Genomic DNA, 12066 nt, shown 5'->3' with positions numbered 1-12066 from the left:
GACCAAATATGCCGAGGCAAACAGAGCAAATTCTATCCGCTGCATCAAATCCATACTGCTTTAGATGTAAATTTAAATCCTCCCTGACGCCGGTTTATGAATGAGGAGAGGAGAAGGTAAATAAAGATGTGCTGGTTCCTGGATGAAATCCAGAGTGTGAGCAGGAGAAGTGGAGTATTGATCAGAGGCAGGATTAGCTGGCCCAGCATGCAGCTAAATCAGTAACAGCCATGAAGGAGCACAGAGGAAAGAAAACAACACAACACCAGCCATGCAACACAGAAGGTATAGCTCAGATATTTCAAAGCTTTTGCTTTTCCAATACGCCTCGCAAACATTCAAGAAAGAGCAGGAAAGGCTGAATTCTGGCCACTCTAAACAGCTCAGATAATGTAGGCAATACTTTGTATAAATCAATTTCTATTGTTGGGTATGTTGACCGTATTGATACTTGCCATCGGCTTGAAGGGTGAATAGTTCACTTAAATGCAACTGCACACCATTTCTCAGTGTGTAAAAATGACCGGTGCAGCTTAAATACAGAAAATGTCCATGTTTCCTTACAGTAAAGCACAAAGTAAAGCACTCAGAGAAGAGAAACCAATGCCTATTTTGAAATTATGAATATTTGGTGGGTATTAAATTCTAATATAGTCCAGTAGCTGCAGTGGCATTTCAATCAGGGACTGATTCGCTGCAGCGATATGACTCATCTTCCCTTCTGTTCTCCACTCCTGTCCCCTGGTTGTCCCATTGTCTGCACCTCACCATTGTTTACATCTCTCCCCCTCCGGTCCCTCATCTCTCCTTTCTACCCAATTCATTTCCTTGGCTGTGTCTGGCGGCGCACACAGAGCCTGATTGCAGTACGTTTCCTGAACTAATAGGGGTCACATTAGCCTGGCAGGAAACACAATGCCATTATGGAAATGTTCAGTCAATTACTTGGCAACGAATAAACACCCTCTCTGTCATTTTTTACTCTCATATTTGCGTTGGGCTTATAGTTGCAATGCATGATTGTTATCTGCTCAGGGGCATCTTATCTGCATCTCCTGGAGGAACTCGGCAATATGCTTGAGGTCAGTTGTGTCATTGTTGGATTGTTGGGTTGCGCTGGATGAGAGCATTTCCCCTGCAAATAACACATCACAATGTAAATTTTGCCAGTCAGTTGTCAGTGGAAAGGGAAAATGGATTCATCACGTTGGATTTCAATGTCTACATATCGTGTGGCCTTAATTGTATTCATGTATCGACACTATCTTCAGGGAAATTTAGACTTAAGAATAACAACAAATTTATGTTTAAATTGGACAATGTATTTCTTTTTACTGACTGGATTGATTTAGACGGAGAAGCTAAAAATATAACTAGATATAAAAGTAAAATAACTTTAACACATTAAGGGGTTCAAAGCAACTAATGGATCAGAGTTCTCCAGTTTACTTCCTCATTTCCCACCATCTAATAAAGCACCAGGCGGCTCAATCTAGTCTGAATCATAACAGCTATATCTTTTATAGACAGCGGGCTTTGGGTAATATTATCTATGCTTATGGGAATGCCACTGCAATGAGGTTAAAATATGGAAGACTATAAATGTTTCTTAAATTACCATTTCCACTAAACAGAATACAAGCTCTGGCTGAGTCCCTTTAATGTTTTATTAAATTTTTTAAATTTGGTCCCATAATGAATTTTAATACACGATAACAAGGTTAAAAAAAAAAGAGCTCCCTGAAACACTAATGGCTTGAGGAAATTGTTGTACAGTTCTTTATATATACTATGAGATATGATGGAGACATGGGCTCATGTACAAAATGTTCATTTTTTCCCATGGTACATTTGAATTAAGCTGGTAAGGCTAGACATTGCATAGAAAACTATTTCCACCAGCTTTTACAGACTTTTTGACTCTGGGCAGTCAGAAATTAAAGCATATTATTTAAGGGCAAGGATAAAAATGGATTCTTTAGATGCATTGTGATTCTCTCTTGAAAGGTTACGTCTCCATGCAGAAAAGTCAATAATTCTAAATGTAAAAGCCAATTCTTGCCAATTTGACTGCCTGTAGCAATTGCAGCAAATGCAAGACAGAGCTCTATGTTGTTACAGCTGACACAATTGGATGGTAAAAAGTAACAGATCTAAAGAAATGCCTCGTTTATGTCGCAGCAAGCAACCACACAGTGAGGAGGTCATGTATAGAAATCAAAAATTTTGATGATAAAAGATGCATCAATAATTGTTTTATAATAGCTCCCATGAATAGCTCTCTGAATTTAAATTGAATAATCTAGCAATGAGACATGTTTGACAACTGTGAATACAGAGAACACAGACAGTCCAAAATCCTGCTGAACAATTTTGCAACTTCCTGTACCAGAAGAGAAACCAGCACTCATCAAAAACGTTGTGCCTTCATTAATTAATTTCTGAAGAGAAGGTAGTTAAACAAAAGAAAGATGCTAAATTTAAATGACATATTGGAGACGTGGGAAGTAAAGTAAAAAATAAATTTAAAAAAAAAAAAAAACTTTAAAAGAGGGAGGAGAATGTGAAGGAAAAGTGAGACATTTTGGAAAACACCCTTGTTTATGTTGTTGCCCAGGGTAAGATGAGAAGATCGATACCACTCTCATATCTTTACACTAAATATGAAGCTAAAACCAGCAGACCATCTGTTCAGCTTTTGCTGCTGGCTCTAGCCTCATTTAAATCTGGCAACATGTCAAACTACTTCCAAATTCATCTCTCGTTAAGATGAACCGTAGCTCTGCAAAGATATAAAGATATTCCAAGGTCTGAATTTTAGTCAAAACAATCTCACAAGTGTCAGTCTTAGGAAGTAGTCTTGAATCAAGGTTTACTCTCTGGCTTTTTCAGAGGTTTCAAGTAAAAGAAACTGGCTCATTTGTCATCACATGATTTCAGTGTGGAACATTAGTCATGTGATAAAAAATGGTTGTACATGGGGGAGATCATAACCCTAGTGGTCTGTGGTGCTACATTTGGATTAGGCCCATCACAATAAGTACTTTGTTTGTTGTATGATATAATGTCCCAGAAATAATATATAATAATAATAATATTATTTCAATTTCATGCCACTGATGGTGATAATATAATGCAAGTAATCCATTTCAAAGAACAATTATTTTTTAAATTAATTAATAAAGAATATTCAGACACTTGAACTAGAATATGACAAAAAAAAATACATATTTTTTAAAAGTAATAAACACCTTAATATATGCAAAAAGTATACGTAAAATTAACGTAACTTTAAAGGAGTAGTCCATAATCACTCAGTTTGAGATTTAATACAAAATTTGCCCAACAAACTACTACTAGACAAGCTTAGTGATTTCCGGGAACACTGCAGTCACCTCCATGATACAGCCAGGGTGCTGGTGGATTTACGGAGTGGAGGATGAAGTTGTTGGAGCATAAAAAAAAAATACTATAAGCAACGGACTTCTTGGCTTGTTGCCAAGGGTTGGCAAAGTAAATAAGGACTATTAAGACTGTACCTCTCACTCCAAAAGTGCAGCTGCAGGCTACTGGTAAGCTACGCTGTGTTACTTTTACGTGTTGTTTTAAGTGGGCAGGGGTGGAGAGAAAAAACAGAATTAACGCCTTGTGATTTTAGGCCTCCGCGCACCAGTTATGGTTAACATCCATGTGACCATCCTTTGACCTTTTTGTCATCATTGTCATCAATGTCATCATTTTATCCGTTATCCTATTAGACTTTTTTTGTAAAATTTTGTCAGAATTAGCAGGCATGAATTACTGAGTTTTGGCCAAAAACATGTTTTTTAAGGTCACAGTGAACCCAAATTCTAATCAGTTCACTGTTGAGTCTCAGTGGATGTTTGTGCCAAATTTGAGGAAACAACCTCAAGGCATTTCAGACATCATGTTCACGAGAATGAGGTGGACGCAAAGTCACAGTGACCTCGACCTTCGACTATCAAAATCTAATAGGTTCACTGGTGAGTCCAAGTGGATGTGTGTACCAAATGTAAATGTAGTTGTTCTTGAGATATCAAGTTCAAGAGAATGGAACGTACAGAAGTGGGGACGGACGGAAAACCCAAAAAGATAACGCCTCAAGCCGATGGTCAGGGAACCCCTGCTGTTTACTGTGGCATTATGTTGGCTAAAATGCTGGCGATACTCTTATGTAAACAAACACACATGTAAACACAACAGGCAATATCGAGGTCAGCAAAATGATCGAGGTCACGTCCACATATGTTTGATAAGCTGATAATGTAAGAGGCCTGGTCGGGATGATAATGACGCCTGAGGCAGTTCTGATGGTCTGATCAGTTGCGACACCCAACAGTTGTGTCCCTATTTTTAATAAAGTCAGAATAATCTGCGGTATAGACAGATGTAGAATCCTAGAGAGTTCCCTCTTGGAACATTTTCCTCAATTCCTTCAACTTTCAAGCCAACATGAGAAACACTATCTCCTGCACATTACATAAAAACATGTCATACTGTAGCTCTATTAGGAGGCACAGTCAATGAAAGGGTCGATGAAAAAATGAACCACTTAAAGCGATATTGACATGTGGGGCCTAGCAACAAAGTCATTCCTCACACCAAGGGAGCGATTCTCTTTTCTTACTTGCTTGTACAATATAACATCATTCCAGTCAGGAACTACACAGCCCCATGAGATTACATTATGCCAAGAAAACTACTGAGAATCTCTTCTTCACAGTTCACTGTTTACCCAAAATAAACCTCTGTCTTCCTGGGTAGATCTATTTCTGTCTGTGAGTGTTCCTGAGGTTTCTTCGTGCATGGAGGCTGCACATGACGATGACAATGGTGGGGAGAAAAAAAAAAAGAGAAAACCTCAGCTTTCCAGCAGAGTAGCTCATGGCAAGGTATGTACGGGAGCTAGAACACTGTCAGTTTGAGTTAAAGACACATACACAGTTGAGTTGGGGACTGCTTTCTGCTGAGTCACTCCACTGTGTGATATTAGGCTGACAGAGACAAATGCCCGTGGAGTATCAGTCAAAAATGACCCCATCCCCTTGCTTTGATTCAATTAGCTTTCAAGCAGTGTCCCAAAGTGGAACCAAAGGCAATGTTCGCTCAACTTAAGTGACGGGGCCAAATCAGATTTTAGTTTGCTGACAGCATCGCCTTCTTCCCATCAAGTTACGTGGCACTGGTTTTGTGATGTATGTCATCTGGCTGTCACATTATCACTCCATTGGCAAGGAAGGAAACGTACTCAGAACATGCCCTTAATTTACCCCGACAGCTATTTTGGTGATAAGTTTGGTCGTTAAAGTAAAATTTGCAGATTTATCAGAAAACGTCTGCCTGTGCAGGGGAGGAAAACGGTAGCACGGAGAAAATGAGCTGAGATTCATCACTCTCAAACCACTTCGAGGGAAACCGATTTAATCACTTTATGAAACATCAACATCCAAACAGTGCTTCCGCCATCCTTTATCCTATCCATATAATCAGTGATTAGGGTTACATGGCCGGCCCCCGCATCGTGGGCCAAGTAGACTGAAAGGAGGCAGAATAAGAGGGTGGTTTGTTGCTATGCTCCAGAAAGGGGGAGGAGACATGGGGTGGAGGGGGTGGGGGGTCACTGGGCTGGGTTCCTATGGCTTAGCATGGCAAATCCTCTGTAATCTTCTAACCAGTCCCATGGCGCTGTTTACTATATGTAGGTAAAGCTATTATGGACCCAGACCAAGCCTGTCCTGCTACTGTGCAAGCTACATCCTACAACTGCTTCCTCCAGTCCTCCACTATTGTTCACCTGTTCTTTTAAGAGGACTGCTGAGGCTGTTTATCCTCCGTAAGTCTCTTTTGAGATTATAATCATCAGACAGTGGAATAACAGTGAGGCAGCCAGACAAAAGAGATAAAAAACACATACAGAGGGGCGAAGAAACAAATCATTCCTCAGGGTATTTATACCAAAAATGAGGGAGGGCTGCAGGGGTGCTGCTTTATGGCCTGCAGTCTGGCTGTGTGATCACAGCTGTCTTTAGATACAAAGTAAAATTATAGCTGCTGCGCAGCGATGGGTCGGGTCCAAGCATTTAAGGCAATTCTGAGCAACAAGCAGAAGAATTGGAAGACATTTAGGAATTTAACAACACAATCTGCCTTTTGCATCAGTGGGGCTTGAACTCACAACCTCTGAGACTAAGAATCAATTTCTATCTCACTGTGCTAATTAGTCAGTGACAATTCATGTGTAGCTTCACAAATTGACCAAGCCAGACGTGCAGGTTTAGCAGCCGTCCATGCATGGAAAAGCAGATTTCAAACCACTGTAAAAAATTCAGTTATCGAAACAAAAATCTGAAAATACACATATTGCATCTAGACAGCATGGAGATGTTGGTAATTTATTTTAACAATGATTGATTTGCTTCATAAGTGAAAATCTGATGTTTAAAATTGCCATTTTTACATTGACTCCAATTGTTCACATTAGAGCAAAATTCAAAATGCTGTCAAAAATTCAGTTTTTGAGATAAAATTCTCAAATTTGCCACACATCATCTACCATGACTCTAGAATTTTGTCATTTTTTCATGAACATTGAAGATTTATTTAGCAAGAATTTGCATGTATATGTTTATAGTACCATTTACAGTCAAACATTTTGATGCACTGTAGGCTCAATTTTTGACAGGACAGTCTGAAGATGCTCTGTAGCAAGTTTGGTGTCAATTGAGCAAAAATTATGGGAGGAGATAGGTTTAAGGTTCTGAAAAAATCAGAGTGATGAACTTAATAATTTTTAATAGGTTTAAGTGTACAAAAGTTTCTTCAGTATTGGGGCTACAGTTTGATGGAAGTTGTGAAGTTGTAGCACATATGGTTGACTTCTTATGAATTTTCAAAGTTTTGAACTTTAGACGCTTGCTGTAGCGCCACCATCAGGACTATTGGCTTGAGTTTACAGCTGAGGATATCTGGCATGAGACTGGACCTTTGTGCAAAGTTTGGTGAGTTTTCACCCATGGGAAGTATGATTTCCTCGGAAGAAGAAAGAAGAAGAATACCTAGGATTACAATAGTGTCCTGGCAGCTTAGCTGCCCGGACCTTAATAATTATGGAGCCTTTTCTGTGACAACACTCCTGCATGTAAACATAAGTCATCTGTAGCGAAGCACGTCACACATGACACATCGATGTGGCATAAAAGCATTATTGTGTCTGGGAATCTGTGTCGCATCTTTGTAAACAATGTCTGAAGCTAGTATGGACCCATAAAGCCACATAATGGAAGAATGAATTTCTTGGAAGCCTTAAAATTCATTTTCAGCTGTACTACTGGAATCACATTACAACAGCAGGCAACAAATCACTGTGTCACTGCCCCTGTCATTATCTAATTGCTTTATATGGATTCAAGACCCTCCCCTCCTCTGCTCTCCTCTCCTCTGCTCTGCTCTCCCTCTTTCTGTTCACGTTCTGCACGTTGTTCACGTTTTTGTGTTATTTAATTCCAAAAATTAAATAACACAAAAAGTACAGTCTGTGAGAAACCAATAATTGCAAAAGCTAAAATAAAACTGAATGAATTCTTTCATCTTGCAGTTTAATTGCTGGCACCAAGCCTGAATTGAAATGCACATGCAGCTGCTTGCCAAGATCAGAGGACGTTTATTTCACTACATTCTAAATTAATACCTGTAAGTTTTAAAGAAATGGGATCCTTTCAGGTAGCACTGCGGTCATTACTCAATTAATCGATATTCAGAGACAACTATTTTGAGAACCATTTGGTTAATCATGTCATTTTTTTCCACCAAATACTCATTTCCGATGTGAGAAAGATATTTATAAATCTGAATATCTTTGGTTAGGATCTGTTAGTCAGACGAAACAAGACGTGATGACCTTGGACAATTCTCTTATTGATTCTTGATCAATTTTCTGTGTGGAAATAGTCAGCCTACACAGGTTTTCAGCATCAACGCAACCATTTTATGATCTCTGAATCTGTCACAATGTAGGACGTTTCTAAAATGGATGAAATCAGAGAATATTTGCACATATTTGTCTTCCTTTAGGTTTTCTTAGTCAAGGAACAAATCTGCTCCGCCTGCCTGTGTGGTGCTAATGTTATTATAACACAGGATATTTACACTCTGTAACAGACGTGCTGCTCAGTTGGGAAGCAGTGGCACTCGTGCGTAGAGTGTCAAATACAAGGCATTCCTGCAATTTAAGCCCATGTTGCATAAGAAGATGTTTCAGCATACTGCTGGTGTTTCCTCCCTTACTTGAAATTACCACTTTACAGAAGTTTATTTATGAAATGTAGCCACCCTTTGGACTGCTTTCCTCCTCTCTGCCTCGACTCCCTCTTGTTACATGTTTCCAGCAGCGTAGATATGAGTTTAACGTCATGGTTTTGCAATGCATGACTGTCAAAAAACATGCTAACATCAATAAAAGGAACTGATAAACTCGGAGGCTAAGACCCTGATGGATAACTAACTGCAAGCTAGTAAACATGAGTGTTAACAATTCAGGATTTAACACCTAAAAAGAGCTGTCCTTACAAATGTTTTATAAGGGAGGAAATGTTCAAGGATACACACAGTAAATAAACATTACCTTTTGTTTAGGAGGAAACTCCACAGGGCACCTTGAACTCAGCTGAATGATGCTCCCAATTTGTCAATTACTTGTTCCGCTACAGGTTTTTTTTCATGTTAATCAGCTATTGCAGAATATTGAACAAACTTGTTATGTGAACTGCATAGACTCCCTTTTAAAGTGACTGAGATTGAGCAACTACAAGGTTCTTACGCCACCTGAACAAAGTGCCTAACAGAGCCAAAACCTTGGCCTGTGATCAGAGGAAAGGTGATTTTGGTTGCAGACAAACCCTCTTTAAGAGATTTATTATCCAAGATTAACATTCTCATGTGGCACTGCCCAGCATCACCCAGCCTCAAATGCGTCTTTATTCTTTTTCACTGCAACAACTTGTATGAGTCTAGGGTTCTGGGGTCTGAACACGGATTAGCACCAGCTGGTTACAAAGGCAGATTTAGGGCTCTTTCTCCACCAGTGACGGTGGCTCCCTCTGGTCTGTTTGACTGAAGAGTTCTCAAAGAACCATTGGAGAGCCATATGTATTACAAATAAATATGTACAATAACATTTCCTCACTGGATGCATGGCGCTGTTATAGAATAGATGGAAACCATTAATGACTCAGAGGGACGTTATTCCAGGATCAGTCATGTCTACATAGACTGCAGTACGTAGACACAACAGAATCTCCATGGAACCACTTATATCTGCATGGAGCCACTCAGGGTTATACAGAGACACTAATTTACTTTTATATTATGGAAGGTCAAATTGCATCAGCTCAGTGTAAAAGCAGTTTGTACTAGATACTGCTATAGGAAACACCTCAGGATAAAAACAGCAGCAGCTAAACACTCAAACTAATTTTTCACAAAGCGTGTTTTCAGGAAACATTCTGCCTGGCACAAAGTCAGATCTGATGTTAGTAATTCAGTCTGAATTTGCAGAGATTCTTGGCTCTACCTGAGAGCCGTGCGTGCGCATTAATGAGGTTGCAGAGATGGATGAGATAGTTGCAGCTGATAAAACACCACATGACTTTAGAGCCTTTCACAGAGGAATTCGAGTGCTAGTGAATTTTGTCGAGGCCACCTCGATAAACATCAAGCCTCATCCTTTACAGTTTATCAGGGCCAGAACAGAGCATCAAAAGCATGAAAGAACAGGTTGACATACTTGAAATATGTTTTATTAGAACTAATTGAATTTGTTTCTTTTTTTAAATGCTGTGTATGAAATCATTTTCTACTAAGTGAATGTAGTTCAGTTTCATCAACATGAATCTCAATGCAGTAATCAATTGGTGACAGCAACTGTTCACTGTCGACGGCAGGGTGAAGGATTAATCAAAGCCAGCAGGACCATGCATAATATGATCATGAGAGTCATCATTCAAGGTGTGTGTGTGTGTGTGTGTGTGTATCTGTGTCTGTCTGTCTGTCAGTGCTATCCTTTCTTGTAGTAGCATAGGTGATGGTTCTTCTTTTCTCTAACAAGACAGGTTCCCAATAAGTTGATCTTTATTTTTTGGGATTAGAGCCATTTGAGGATGGCTCAGGAAATTGGTCAGCATTTCGATTTAAAATAATACAATTTTTTTTTTTTTTTTTTTTTTTTTTTAAATATGGGGAAACTGGCTACAATAGGCAATAGTTTTTGTTTTTTTCTGGTGTGACACGTTCATAGTCAGGGACTGGCCAAAAAAAAGGTCGGTAAACAGTAGCTGCATGGAGGCCAGTGGAAATGTCATGGTGGTTACTTCTTTTAATCTCTCTCTCTCAAATTCAGTGGCAATTTTGAACAATGTTAGAGCACTGCTTGGACAGACAGAGACTGTATTTTGTGGCGACCTGTTAGTTTCGGCTTCTCAAAGGTAAAGATCTGCTGCTTATCTTTACATCATATTATAAATTAAATATCTTTGGGTTTTGGACTACTAGTTGGACAAATATATGTCATATATGTTACCGTAGGCAGCGGGAAAACTGACTGGCTGGATTAACTGGAAGTGAAAACAATTGTTAGTTGCAGCTGTAGTTGGAGGAGCTCATTTTTAAGAGACTATTTTTATACGGATTCATGGCAGCCTTAAAATGAACAGAAGCCTTGGTGATCATAAAAAAGTCTCTGTTTTCTAGCTAATATGAATCAAGCAAAGCAATACAAGCCATGGTCATCACAACACGAGTCATATCATGACACATTTTCATCAGCATGCAACACTTGTCAACTCCTTCACCTCACTTTGCTGTGAGTCGACCTTGAACATCTCACCGACCTTGAACAAACTACAGAGTGCGTCAGCAAAGCTCAGCGTCTCTGGACAGTAATACAACTTCCACTCCTCAACTCCTTACCTGAACATGCTGACCCCGCTCTGGACTGATATGTTTTATGAGGATGTATAATAAGAGATTAAGGAGCCCGTACAATATACGGGCCCCCGAGGCGGCTCATTCTGCACCTTATGGGGCTATACCTTATTGCATTATGCAATGCTGTAATAGGCTTAGCTACATGCTACTCTGCAGGGGGGAGTTTTGGGCTGACTCTGATGACTCACTTCATTAAGTCTGCCTTCCCTCAGAGCTTTCTACTTGCTGAGGAGTGAACTTTCCACTCCCCCACATTAACACTGACCTCAGATGGCATTTACAGTAGAGTAAAGCAGGTAAACATTATCACCTCACTATAAAAGGAAAACATTTCATGCAGACATGCGGGATTATTTCAATATCTGATATGTCTGTTGTACTTTCATGCCTTTCTTTTATCTCCATAATATTCTGTAAACAGTCTACACTGACCTTATGGAACTTAATGGTATCCTTATTCTTCTCTAGTACCTTTAAATGTTCCTGCAATATTCCTGAAGGGAGTCCCTACCTACTTTTGCTAGTATATTTGCCCATTAAGCTCCTACAGCATAATAAAGGACAGATTATGGCTGATAATATTGAAGAGAAATGGATGTAAGATACCTCTTCATAGTTTAACTACAATTAAACGACATAAATAGCACCCAATGACGCGTTTAGGGACAATTACAGCGACCCCTTCACCTGGATTTCACCTGTACTGTTTGAGAGCATCACAAGAAGCAGCATCCTGGAGGAACTATTTTTAACCCATCCGGGCTCCTGAGCTGCACCAGCTGCACGGAAACACAACACTTTGCAAACATTAAACCTTAATAAGGAAACGACTTATCCGGCCACATCAACATATAAGCCGGGTGAAGCGTTTCGGAAACAACAAACCCCGTCGCAGCACACCAGGACTTACCGGCACTTTCACAGGGACATGACGCGAGGGAGCAGCTTCAGATGGTCGCAAACATATTCGGACACACGATATTAGTGTTGGAAGTGAGTCTTCATCAGGCGTGCATCACGGGAATGTACACACAGGCAGACATGCGGAGTCATTTGACCTTCTCC

The 12066-nt window shown here is 39.7% G+C and overlaps 1 protein-coding gene across 1 annotated transcript in view; it reads right to left on the bottom strand.

Annotated features, from left to right (window-relative positions):
• oxr1a (oxidation resistance 1a) overlaps nucleotides 1-12066 on the bottom strand; it is a 219873-nt gene extending 207807 nt beyond the window's left edge. Inside the window, exon 1 of the mRNA XM_078171977.1 lies at nucleotides 11912-12066. The gene's annotated coding sequence lies outside the window, so the exon portion shown is untranslated. The remainder of the gene's footprint in view (nucleotides 1-11911) is intronic.

Source organism: Epinephelus lanceolatus, chromosome 10 (genome assembly GCF_041903045.1).
Source record: "Epinephelus lanceolatus isolate andai-2023 chromosome 10, ASM4190304v1, whole genome shotgun sequence".
Taxonomy (NCBI): domain Eukaryota; kingdom Metazoa; phylum Chordata; class Actinopteri; order Perciformes; family Serranidae; genus Epinephelus; species Epinephelus lanceolatus.
The sequence above is the reverse complement of the archived record's forward strand: the minus strand, read 5'-3'. Positions and strand labels throughout refer to the sequence as shown.